Below are 13,667 nucleotides of genomic sequence, written 5' to 3' on the forward strand. Positions count from 1 at the left end.
CTTTTGGTTACCAGCTGAGTGCGTTAACCATTTGCACCCTTGAGGGACTCCTTTCTCTACCTAAATACTTACTTTCCAATATGGGTAAACATTCTAAACCAATATGTAGTGGAAAAACTCAGAATGTATGTTCTTTAAGCAATGCACAGGTCTTAGTCTACACAGTTGACCTGTGAACTTGCACCATTGATCAAATCCTTAAGTTCAGGGGTTGAAGAGCAGATAAATCTTTAGCTTTGTCAGTGACCGTTGGGGAATCAGGGAAGCTTAATTACTTGGTGACAACATTGTCTACATCAATACTTTACCTTGGCAGAGCTAAGCCAAAAAATCCTTTCTCCTCCATTGGCTTCAGGTGAAAGTGAATGACTTAGTCAAGGTCCTAAAATTGTGGTATAGTGACCAGAAGAGAAATTATGATTTCTACATTGAAATGTCAAATTTGAAAAGTTGACTTCTAAAATTTTTAATGATAACATTGCAATAATAATCGAATGCTTTTTGGTGAAATTTTAGATGTATTTTTGTAGCCCACAAGTTTATAGATGTGACTTTGACATCCACCAAATATGGATTTTAACATTCAGCCATTTGCATTCATAAATATTCAGCGTACCTCTAGTCACAGAGGACACTCTTAAGCTGAGTCTGCACAGTTCTAAATGACTGGTCTTTGGGGAAAAGGGGGTGGAGGGTGGATGGGGGACAGTGAAGCATAGGCCAGTCAGAGGGTAACCAAAATAGCTGGAGAAGTCGTGAGCTCAAGAAATTGTGATAACTTTAGCCTGGCAGCTCACCCTGCTTTGACCTTCCTTTCCTTGCCAAAAAAGGGATATCTGCATTTTTTGGGGGGTGAGGGGGTGGGGACCAGTACACTATTTGGAACTAGCATTTTAGCATCTGACCCTCATTTTGTCCCTACTCCCCCTGAGTCCTTTTGTCCAGAGGCCTTGGTTCCTTCAAGACAAAACAAACTGGAATTGAAGAGATCTTTGAAATAAACAGGTAAAGAAGAAAAAAACATCACAGGTTCAGGCATTTTGAAAAATAGCTTTTGCACCAATCCAGATAATACCTGGCCTTGAATTGATGCTGATTGAGTCCCAGCTAATGGAGCCCCTGCGGGGAGCAAACAGGTAGCGAACTTGGCCACTAAAGGAAAGGCTGGAAGTTTGAGTTCACCCAGTGGCGCCTCGGAAGAAAGGCCTAGTGACCTACTTCTGAAAAGTTAGCCCTTGAGAGCCCTGCGGAGCACAGTTCTGCTCGACACGCGTGGGGGTGCCATGAGGCGGAGTGGACCGGACAGCTGCTGGCTTTGCTTTTACATCAGATGATGGGGAGACCCCATGAGGACCCGTATCAGCTCAGGGGGTAGAGCAAGCGGACAGCTTACTGCTCCTGCTTCATCTTCATCATAATCGGGAATCCTTCTATGTCTGTCTTTCAAAAGCACATTTCACTAATGCCGGATAAAAACGTTTATGATGCTTAGGATGTTTTCTTTTTTTGATTTAAATTTTTATTCTGAAAAAAAATCTCAACAGTAGTACAGAGAACTCCATGCACCCTTCGTCTGAGCCTGCCAATTTTTAATCTTTTATATATTTGCTAATTTTCTTTCTGTCTCTCATATTTTCTCCTAAGAACAAAGACTTTCTCTACATAACTACAGTACAATTAATCAAAGTCAGGAGATTTACCAGGAATGTTATTCCATTATCTAACCAATGGTCCAGTAATGTCCTTTTTATCATTTTTTTTCCTTATCCAGGATTACACTTTGTATTTAGTTGTCAGGTCTCTTTAAACCTCATTGCCGTTGGTTGATTCCAACTCACAGCACCCTTATAGGACAGAGTAGAGCTGTTCCACAGGGTTTCTAAGGAGTGGCTGGTGGATTCGAACTGCCAACCCTTTGGTTAGCAGCCCAGCTCTTAATCACTGTGTCACCAGGGCTCCTGTCATGTGTCTTTACTTTCCCTTAATCGGACTTTGATGACACTGGCATTTTCTTTGTGGAATATTCTTTCAGTGGGCTTTGATTGTTTCCTTGTGATTACAATCAGTTATCCTCTTGATTAGATTCAGGTTCTTCATTTTTGGCACGATTGCTGCATAAATGATATTGGATCCTTCTCGGTGTATCGCATCAGGAGGCACGTGTTGGTGAGGTCAACCTTGATCAGTCAGCTAAGGTGAAATGTTCACGCCTCTCCTTTGCGGAGCTGTCATTTTTCTCTTTGCCATTAATAAATTATTGGTAGGCGTCTTCATTATCCAGTGCTACTATAACAGAAATACCATAAATGAGTGGCTTTAACAAAAGAAATTTAATTTATCACAGTTTAGAAGTTCACATTTGGGGGGCTGGCCCTGGGGAAGGCCCTATCTCTGTCGACTCTGGGGGAAGGAAGGTCCCTGTCTCTTTTCAGCTCCTGTTTCTTGGTTCCTTGAAATTCTCATGTGGCGTGGCGTCCGTCTTCCTTGCTTGGTTGGTTGCTGCTGAAGCTGCTCTTTTTCAATCTCGAAAGAGATTGGTTTAAGGTACGCCCTGCACTAATGCTGTCTCATTAACACAATAAAGAAGACCCATTCCCAAAGGGGATTATAACCACAGGTAGGGTTAGGATTTACAACACATTTTGGGGGGACATAATCCAATCCATAATAGTAGGGAAAGACTTTGAAAGGTGTAAGTAGCCTGTACCCCATCAAACTCTCACCTCCGTTGATGATTAGGACGATGGCTCACAATGGCATCCATTGATTAGGATGATGGTTCACAATGGCAGTGTCTAACTCTGTCATTCTGTTTGTGTCTATTAGCCTTGAAATAGGAAATGGCCATTAAAGCTAAATTCTCCTCCCACTGCCTTCCAGAGGTGTGGTATCTATAATTATTATTTTGGCGTGTAATTCTATATAGTTGAATTTGAAAAATATTTAAATCTTTGCTTCATTTGGAATTTATTCTGAGCACAGTGTGACACATGGATATAACTTAGTTTATTCTCAGATAACCACCCTATTTTCCTACCACTGTTTGCCACCAAGTCCAGGTTTTCTCCCACTGATAGGATATGACACCTTTATCAAATTCTAAATTCCCATAAAACTTAGATCTATTTTGATCATAATTTTCTATCCTATTTATTTGTGTTTTTGTGCAGCAATATTTCCTCATTTAAAAATGTTGTTAGTTGCCGTCAAGTTGGGAGGTTGTATAACACCTTTTATTATCTGTTGGGAGACTTGTTTTTGGGTTTCTTGCATTTTTGCATACCTTGTGAGCAGAAAAACTAACTGCCTCTGCTCTGGACTATGTTTTCCAGGATATTTGTATAGCAAACAGCCTTGGAAGATAGATAGAGCATCTCCCTTTGATGCAAAGGGCAGGCAACCTTATGCATATTATAAAAGATTTGCATTCCCTAAGCTCAGACTTCCTTTTCTGTAAGGCAGCCCACTGTGTGTGCGGGTGTCACCTGGCCCTCTTCGTGCCACCTTGTGGGAATTAGGGCTTGGGGAACCAGTGCAAGAAGATGTTGATAAGCTTGATACTTTGGCTACCGAGGAGTCTCGTGTCTTCTGCCAGCATTCGTGACATCGTGGCAGGCTAACTTGTTAGCTTGCAAGTCTCAGACCCTCTTGTAGAGTAGTCCTTTGTCAATGATCTTCTACTGTGGAGTTTTCATGATATTCTTATTTTTGCATGTAGACTTTAGAATTAATTAACTTACCTAGTTCCAAAACAAAATCAATAAACGACTCAATCAATCAGGCAATCAGGCAAGGAAACAAAAACTTTTTGGATTGTGTTAATTTTGCGAATTAATTTGGGGGAGCCCATGTCTTCATTGTCAAATGCCCCTTTTTACTTCACAACCTTATAAGCCAGATCCCATCGACTTAAACTACCAGCCAGTTGCTGTTGAGTCGATTCTGACTCATGGAGACCCCAGGTGTGTCCGAGTGGAACTATGCTCCATAGGGTTTTCTTTTTATTGTGCTTTAGGCAAAAGTTTACAGAGCAAAGTAGTTTCTCATTGAACAGTTAATATACAGATTGTTTTGTGACATTGGTTGCCAACCCTGCAATGTGTCAACATTCTCCCCTTCTTCACCCCAGGTTCCCTATTTCCAGTCATCCAGTTTTCCTGTTCCTTCCTGCCTTCTCATCTTTGCTTTTGGGCTTGTGTGCCCATTAGTCTCATACACATGATTGAACTACAAAGCACGTCCCTCACGTGTGTTATCGTTGGCCCTATAGACCTGTCTAATCTTTGGCTGAAGGGAGAACTTTGGGAATGACTTCAGTACTGAGTGGGCTATACTCGAGGTTTCTCCAGTTTCTATCAGACCAGGAAGCCTGGTCTTTGTGTGTGTGTGTGTGAATTTGAGTTTTCTTCTATATTTTTCTCCCGCTCTGTCCTGGACCCTCTATCGTGATCTCTGTGGAGCAGTTGGTGGTGGTAGCCGGGCACCATCTAGTTGTTCTAGGCTCAGTCTGGTGGAGGTTGTGGTAGTTGTGATCCATTAGTTCTTTGGACTAATCTTTCCCTTGTGTCTTCAGTCTTCTCCATCCTTCTTTCCTCCAGCTGGGATGACCAGTAGATTTATCTTACATGGCTGCTTTGTAGGCTTTTAAGACCTCAGTGGCTACTCACCACAGTCGGATATAGGATTTTTTCTGTTATGCCAATTGAGCTAGATGTCCCCTGAGACCATAGGATTTTCAATGGCTGATTTTTCCAGTAGATTGTCAAACCTTTTTTCCAAGGCACCTCTGGGTAGGTTTGAACCTCTAACCTTTGGGTTAGCAGGAAAGTGGGTTAACTAATTGTACCGTCCAGGGACTCCACACTTGAATTACAGCCCTCCTTAAAATCAAATCTTGGGTTTTGTTTTAAATATGTGGAGGGAGAAAACCTTTTGAAACCGTAGGATAAAAAGGGTAGTCATCAAGCATGGCCTGCCATTCAGTAGAAGTTGGGCGCCATCTGTAAAATGGAGTAAAAATAGAGCTGATCCCACAGGACCGTTTTGAAAATTAAACAAATTAATGCGTGTGGGCCAGCCATGGTGAAAGCTCAATAAACGGAGGTGATTGTTGTTGTTATAATTGTTTCTTTTTTTGTAATACTGATCTTTCATCCCAATTTGGTCATAAGAATCCCAGTTCTGACCATTTTAATATATGCAAATCTGTATGGTGTGGAAGCTGTGAATAATTTTTATAATATGGAAATGATTTACTGGACACCAATTGAACAAGGATTCATTCATTTGACTAATATGGTTATTAATCATCTATAAATTAAATCCTCTCCCTCAAATTTATCTTTTAATTGAAAAACATTTTACTTTCTTTTGGAGACAACTATTTAATCATTTTTACAATTTAATGAGAATGAAAGCTCTGCTTATTCAGAAAGGGCTAGTAATTGATGGTTTCATGCTGCATCATAATTGTTATGATAATTCTGAGTTCTCTGCCCTTGGAAATATTTGGGTCATAGATTAAAACTGAGAGAAGGCACAGTGATCTTCAGAGTTTTTACTGGAATTTGGTTACTTGCTTGATTCTAAGATATATTTTTCAATTCTCAGTATTTCATTTTGATAGTAAAAGTCCTACCTCTTTATGCTATAATAAAATGTCTGAATAATTTCAGGATAATATGCTAACCTTTTTTTTCTTTAAAGCCTAAATGTGAAGTGCAAGGGCAGCCTTGAGTTAAGAACGAGTCATACGCTGTAGTAGCCATTGCTAGAGGCAGAAATGAAACGCTGGCAAGGCCTGTGTTGGCCCTAGCAGAAGCCAGGTGGGATTTGAAGGCATGGTCTCCCAGCCCAAAATGCACACGCATGTGCGCTCACACACGCTCACACACACCCAGGTCTGCCAGCCTGACTAGCGTTCTCATCATCCTTAGGACCCATTCTAACTGGGAAAACCAACAAGCTGGTTAACACCAGCTACTTAGCAGGCATAAGAAAACATGATTAACACGTTTCTCTGGAAGGAATTGGCCATGGGATGTTAAAAGCTGTTGGGGACAAAGGAGTGAGAGACAATAACAAGATCAAGCTGATGATATCTGTGGTTTTCACCCTCAACTCTTCTCAGTATCCCCCCTTCAAGTCATTTCTACGCTCTTTTGGCAGTTAAAAAAAACCTGTGGCTGTTGCATTGATTCTGACTTACAGTGACTGTAGGACAGAGTAGAATTGTCCCATAGGGTTTCCAAACTGTAATCCTTATGGAGGGAGACTGCCACATCTCTCTCCCATGGAGTAGCTGGTGGGTTCTAACTGCTGACCTTTTGGCTAGCAGCCAAGCAGTCTAACCACTGCGCCACTAGGACTCCTTTTTGATAGTTTAGAATACAGAAATTATGGCAATCTGAAGAATTCTGCCTAAGTAGACAAATTCAAATGTGGCTAGGATCCAGTATTGCTCATGTTAGTTGGCTCTCTCTCTGTCTTAGGCGTCTTACCTGTGAGAAACTGCCTCCTGTATATTGACTGGCTCTCTGAGAAGGTTCTAGATAAAATCACATTCCCTGATAATACCTGACTGAATACTTTCCCTAGGCCCTTCCAGATCCATTCTCCCTCCTCCCATCTCCTCCCTGCTCTCTGCTCCAGGAAGCCGGTCTGTGTGAGCTGCATCAACCAGCTGCCTTGTCCACTGCTTGAGGTTGGGTTTGGCCAATGGAAGGCAGGAGGACAGTGAGACCAGATATTTAGTCCCTGCCAGGTTGCCTTGGGCTAGCTACACCCTCCATGAGAGACCACAGCCCTCTCCTCTAGCTATAGCTGCTCTCACTCAGGGCCTCAGTAACTGCTCCCCCACCTGGCCCCTTAATTCTAGCACTGGTAAGGTTGCTGCTAGGTCCAGGGGGCTTAGTTATCACTCATTGTTGGTGTCTACCAGCCTTGCCCACTCCCTTCTTTATGATTCCTTTATGAGACACTTCTCATTTGTGCTGCCCAAGTGTGCCATCTGTTTTCTGCTGAGGCCTGACTCACCCAGTGTCCAAATGGGCTTTTCTCTTCCACTTATTCTCATCCCTCCACTTGTCTTTTTTCCTACCTCACCTTCTTCAAGTTGCTGTCCTCAGTGCACCCCTGAAAACTCTTCTTCCTGCCCCTGTCCCATTGACACCATTGTGATTTTAAGACATCATCCCCTCTGCCCTGTCCTGGTATGCTCACTGCCTCAACCAGTTGCCGCGTGGCGGTCTCTGACAACAGCTATTAGCCCAGATAGGGGTTGGCATCTGCCCAATCAGAACGAAGGGAAGGAATTTGGTTTGATGAGTAGCGGAGAGTCTCTTCTGTCCGTCTGTCTTTCTCCCTTGCACTGAGCATGACCAGGGAGGCACTGCTTTGGGCATAGCCTTTCTATGACCAGGAGAGGAAATGATTTCAGAATGAGGCAAGAATAACGTGAATGGAGAAGGGCTGAAAAAACCAAAAGACCTAGGTCACTGATGGCACTGTAGAACAGCTGGACCAACCAACCCTAAAGGCTCTCTTCTTGTCTTTGGACTCTCCATTACAAAGCCGAAAAACGTCCATATTGTCTAAGCCAGTTCATGTTGAGTTTTCGTTACTTACAGCTGAAGACATACTAACTGATGCATTAGTGGGCCTTTTCCTTTTTCTAAATGATTAAGCAAATAGAAATGAAAACAAAACAAAAAATCACACGAAACATTTCAGAAAATCAGCTTGCAGGATGTGACTGGCCAGGTGAAAATTTGAAGCTGTCTGGTTGTCAGTGCTGAAGATTATGGCGGGGAAAATTTCTGCATCCCTGGGTTTTCAGGCTCAAACAGATCTGTCCTGAGTGGGTGCAGCTGACTAGCTTGTGGCTTGAAAATGTGGCTGGAGAGCTCAGCACTGCAAGCTGTGACTTTTCATAAGCAGATCGCCAGACCTGCCTTCTAAGGTGCCTCTGGGTGAGTTTGAACCGCCAACCTTCCGGCCGGTAGTTGAGGGCTTATCCTATTACACCACGCTGAGACCCTTTGCATGCTACTTAGAGATACATAATCAGTTGGAATAATTCAAAGAAACTGTCTCTGGGAAGTGAATAATGCTGGGGGAGGAGGGCAGATCAGGATCTTGCAGAACAGGTCTCCTAGAGATCTTTGATTTGTTAGACTTTGTGCACGTATTGATTTGATTTAAAAAAAGCACTAATTAAAAAAATATACTGCATTAGTAGAGAGTATTCAAAATGATGAATTGAGTTTGGACGAATATTTTTGTGGAGCTGTGAATGGGTAGATTTCGTGCACTTAAAGCTCTAATGAAAAAAGATTAAGCTCATGAGTTTCCTCCATCTTCTGAAACTGAATGTGAGGTGGCAGGTGACCAGCCAATCTGCACGTGGTCTCCTCACGCAGCTGATTCCGGGAAGTGTACCTGAAAGCCAAACACCACCACTTGAACTGTGCTTTTCGCACTTCGCTAGCTGCGGTGAGAAGAACAAAGGAAGGGCTGAGCTCACTGCTGTTTTCCTAGCTCCAGTGCCAATACTATACTGTTGTAGGGTCTACCACTCTTTGATTCTTTGTGTGTGTGTGTTGTTGTTGCAAGGAGATAGAAATTTCGAAGACCAATCAAAAGGCTTCGTATACACTTTGTTGTTGTTAGGCACCCTCGAGTCGGCTCTGACTCATAGCTGACCGTGTGTACAACAGAACAAAACACTACCTGGTCTTGTGCCATTCTCACCATCTTTGCTGTGTTTGAGCCCATTGTTGTAGCCTCTGTATCAGTTCATCTTGTTGAGGGTTTTCCTCTTTTTTGCTGACTCTCTACCAAGCATGATGTCCTTCTCCAGGGACTGGTCTCTCCTGATAACATGTCCAAAGTATGTGAGACGAAACTTTGCCATCTTCGCTTCCAAGGAGCATTCTGGCTGTACTTCTTCCAAGACACATTTGTTCATTCTTCTGGCAGTCCATGGTATATGCAGTACTCTTTGCCAGCACCGTAACTCAAAGACATCACTTCTTCTTTGGTCTTCTTTTTTCATTGTCCAGCTTTCACAAGCATATGAAGTGATTGAAAATACCATGGTTTGGGTCAGGCATACCTTATTCCTCAAAGTGACATCTTTGCTTTTTAACACTTTAAAGAAGTCTTTTGCAGCAGATTTGCCCAATGCAATGTGCTGTTTGATTTCTTGGCTACTGCTTCCATGGGCATTGATTGTGGATCCAAGTAAATGAAATCCTTGACAATTTCAGTCTTTTCTCCATTTATCATGATGTTGCTTATTGGTCCAGTTGTGAGGATTTTTGTTTTCTTTATATTGCGGTTCAATCCATACTGAAGGCTGTGGTCTTTGATCTTCATCAGTAAGTGCTTCAAGTCCTCTTCACTTTCAGCAAGCAAGGTTGTGTCATTTGCATATTGCAGGTTATTAATCTTCCTCCAATCTTGATGTCACATTCTTTTTCATATAGTCCAGCTTCTTGGATTATTTGCTCAGCATACAGATTGAATAACTATGTTGAAAGGATACAATCCTGACCCACACCTTTTCTGATTTTAAACCATGCAGCATCCCCTTGTTCTGTTCGAGCGACTCCTTCATGGTCTATGTACAGGATCCACATGAGCACAATTAAGTGTTCTGGAATTCCCATTCTTCACAGTGTTATCCATAATTTGTTATGATGCACACAGTCAGATGCCTTTGTGTAGTTAGTAAAACACAGGTAAACATCTTTCTGGTATTCTCTGCTTTCAGCCAATGTCCTTCTGACATCAAGCAGTGATATTTCTCATTCCACATCCTCTTCTGAATCCAGCTTGAATTTCTGGCAGTTCCCTGTTAGCGTACTGCTGCAACTGTTTTTGAATTATCTTCAACAAAATTTTGCTTGTGTGTGGTATCAATGATATTGTTTGATAATGTCCACATTCCATTGGATAACCTTTCTTTGGAAGGGGTACAAATATGGATCTCTTCCAATCAGTTGGCCAGGTAGCTGTCTTCCAAATTTCTTGACATAGATGAGTGAGCGCTTCCAGCGTTGCATCATTTGTGGAAACATCTCAGTTTGTATTCTGTCAATTCCTGGAGCCTTGTTTTTCATCATGTCCTTCAGTGTAGCTTGGACTTCTTCCTTTACTACCATAGGTTCTTCATCATATGCTACCTCCTGAAATGGTTGAATGTTGAGCAGTTCTTTTCGGTACAGTGAACCTGTGTAGTCTTTCCATCTGCTTTTGATGCTTCCTACTTTGTTCAATATTTCACCTGTAGAATCCCTCAGTATTGCAACTCAGGGCTTGAGTTTTTTATTCAAATTATGCACCAAAGATTTAGAATGCCAAATGAAGAAATTGAAGTTTTTTTTTTTTTTTTTTTTTTACCAACTTCTGCAGCCTGAAATTGATCAAACATGCAATCAAGATGCATTGATAATTACTGGTGATTGAAATGTGAAAGTTAGAAACAAAGGAGGATCAGCAGGTGGGAATTATGGCCTTGGTGATAAAAACAATGCTGGAGATCACGTGATAGAATTTTGCAAGACCAGCGACTTCTTTGCATATACCTTTTTGCAACAACATAAATGGGGACTATACATGTGGACCTCGCTAGAATGAATACATAGGAATCAAATTGACTACATCTGTGGGAAGAGGTGATGGAGAAGCTCAATATCATCAGTCAGAACAAGGCCAAGGGCCAATTGCAAAACAAACCATAAGTTACTCACATGGAAGTTCAAGTTGAAGCTGAAGAAAATTAAAACAAGTCCATGAGAGCAAAAGTACGACCTTGAGTATATCCCACCTGAATTTAGAGACCATCTGAAAAATGGATTTGATGTGTTGAACGCTAACTACCGAAGACCAGATGACGTCAGGGACATCATGCCTGAAGAAAGCAAGAGATCATTAAAAAGACAAGAAAGAAAGAAAAGACCAAAATGGATGTCAGATGAGACTCTGAAACTTGCTCTTGAACATCGAGTAGCTAAAGTGAAAGGAAGAAAGGATGAAGTGAAAGAACTGAACAGAAGATTTCAAAGGGAGGCTCAAGAAGACAAAGTATTGTAATGAAGTGTGCAAAGACCTGGAGTTAGAAAATCAAAAGGGAAGAACGCAATATACACTTTAGTCTTTATTAAATACCCACACCCAAATGATACTTGATTTTTATCCATATGGCTTTCTTTCTTCAGCCTGAAAGTGGGAAACATCAATATCCGAGTCTCCCTAGGCCTAGGAATGATGTTGCTTGCTTAGTGACTGGTGTGTGCGTGTGTGTCTGGTGGGGGCAAGAGAAGAGGGTTCAGAAGAATTCCTGGAGGGAATTCCAGAAAGTGGAGGGAAGGTTCCAACCTGACGGTTATCTTTCCAGGGCAGAGATGGGAGATCCTCATGAAAATTTATTTCAGCCCATGCAGAAATCCTGTCACAGTTTTTCCCCCAACAAAATGGCTTCCAAGCAGGGGATTTGTATATAATATTCATAGTTCCTCGTGTAATGTGCTGATGCTTCAAAGGGAAGGGCAGAGTGGCTGGCATACCTGCTCGAGACAGTGATCTATAGATAACGCACGTCGGTGCCAGGGGTCCAGGCACCACTGAGGGTGTTCCCTAGGAGACTCGTGACGCTGATTTTTTTTTCCAGAGCAAAGTTGACACATTTGCTCAAATAATTTAACTTTCTCATATCCACAGATTCTCTCAACAGGCTGCATGCCAGTGTGAGTAGAGAAAGAAAGCGAAGGCCCAGAAGGATGGGACAGGGTGTGAGCCATGTTTTGTAGGTTATGGAGTTGTGAGTACGAACATGTCATTATATTTGTTATTAAAACTAGCACAGAGGAAATCCAGCCTTGGGGAAGACTGGGCGAAGTTGCTGTGTAAACACACCTGAACAATCTGTGGAAGCACACACGTGCCTGTATTTTCGCCAGATCACCATACTTATTCTGTTAGTCACCATCGTTCCTCAGTGACACATGATGCTTTAGGAATTGCTGTCTTTTTTTTTCAGTAAAGATCCATTCAGGTTGATGGGAGGGAGGGGTTCCAACTTAAAATTCATAATTTGAAATAGTTTTCTTCAATGACTCACCTTATGTCTCCACGCACGTGCTAGGTCTAAGGTTGTTGGTTAAGACAGCCACCTATTTGTTATTGTGGTTAATCATAGTGCTTGCATCGTGTTTTTACAGCTTCTGTTGTGGTTTTACACACAATATTAAATGCTGATGCTTGGCCGCTTCTTAGAATCCCTGGGAGCTTTTAGGAAACAACAACAACAAAAACAGGTTGCCCCGGCTGCAGCCCACTTGAGAGTGTGACCAAGTGGTCTTGGGGGAGGCACAGGCATTGGTATTTTGTAAGAGAAGAGCCCCTCAGATGAATCTGATGAGCGGCCGGATGGTTCCCTGTTACCAGCCTTCCTGTCCCCTCCTGCCTTCTAGTCTTGCCCCTGGGCTGGTGTGCCCCTTTAGTCTCATTTTGTTCCATGGGCCAGTCTAATCTTTGGATGAAGGGTGAACCTCAAGAGTGACTTCATTACTGAGCTGAAAGGGTGTCCGGGGGCCATACTCTCAAGGTTTCTCCAGTCTCAGTCCAGTAAGCCTGATCTTTTTTTGTGAGTTAGAATTTTATTCTACATTTTTCTCCAACTCTCTCTGGGAACCTCTATTGTGATCCCCGTCAGAGCAGTCGGTGGTGGTAGCTGGGCACCATCTAGTTGTCCTGGACTCAGTCTGGTGGAGGCTGTGTAAGTTGTGGTCCATTAGTCCTTTGGACTAATCTTTCCTTTGTATGTTTAGTTTTGTTCATTCTCCCATGCTCCTGAAGGGGTGAGACCAGTGAAGTATCTTAGATGGCTTGCTCACAGGCTTTTAAGACCTCAGCCACTACTCACCAAAGTGGAATGTAGAATATTTTCTTTATAAACTATGTTATGCCAGCTGAGCTAGTGTTCCCTGAGACTATGGTCCCCCCGGCCCTCAGCCTAGCATTTCAGTCCCTCAGGGCCAAGGCCTCTTTGCTGTTCCCCCCACACACCAGCCCCATTCCCAGTTCTATCCCAGGGCTTTTGTCCTCATTAGGACCCCTTCTGGAATGTTCTTCACCCAAATATTTGCATTTTTTTGCTCCCTCAGTTCATTCAGGTCTTTGCTCAATTGCCCTCTCTGCTCAGAGAGCCCTCCCTGGCCATCCCGTCTAAAATATCAACCTCCATTACTGTCTCTCCCCTTACTCTGTTTATTTTTTCTTCATAGCGCTTATCAATATCTGTACTTAAGATTACATATTTATTAGTTTATCTGGCCTATAACAGTACCTGGAAAATTGTAGGTGCCTAATAAATATTTGATGAGTGAATGAATGAACGAGGATATATGTAAAACAACAGAAACCCTGACATTTAGGAAATGCGTTATAAATGTCATGCCCCCCGTTTCTCCCCACTCAGATAAAACCAGTTGCTTGCGTGGCAGGCTGCCTTATGCCATCCCAAGGAAGCAGCGCCCTCTGCTGAAATATGTAACTGAGACCCAGACAGAAGTCGACCCACAATCACCAGTTCCAAGATCTAAACTTCCAGAAATATACTTAGTATATAATAAGGCCTTCTTATGTGGAAACCCTGGTGGCGT

The sequence above is a fragment of the Elephas maximus genome, chromosome 14, assembly GCF_024166365.1.
Source record: "Elephas maximus indicus isolate mEleMax1 chromosome 14, mEleMax1 primary haplotype, whole genome shotgun sequence".
Lineage (NCBI taxonomy): Eukaryota > Metazoa > Chordata > Mammalia > Proboscidea > Elephantidae > Elephas > Elephas maximus.